The following is a 281-nucleotide window of genomic DNA, read 5'->3' as shown; positions in this document are numbered from 1 at the left end:
CCTCCCACTGTACATCCAGACACTGAGCCGCGCGTTTGTGCCACGGCCAGCATCAAACTCCATAACCCACTATGTCTAAGTGGGTTACTGATTCATGTCTATGATTACCGTTCAATCCATGTTTTTGGGCTCTTTATGAGAACAAAACTAAATGCGAACTGAGATCAAAATTAAGTCTGTTATGTTATGAGGCTTCAAATTAGAAAAATAAACAAACAAAAAAACACGTCAGTAAAGCTCAGTGGGTCGTATTTCTTTTCTGTTAGGATGATCTCTTTAAA

This window comes from Oryzias latipes, chromosome 9, assembly GCF_002234675.1.
Source record: "Oryzias latipes chromosome 9, ASM223467v1".
NCBI classification, from domain to species: Eukaryota; Metazoa; Chordata; class Actinopteri; order Beloniformes; family Adrianichthyidae; genus Oryzias; species Oryzias latipes.
This window is presented reverse-complemented; position numbering follows the sequence as displayed.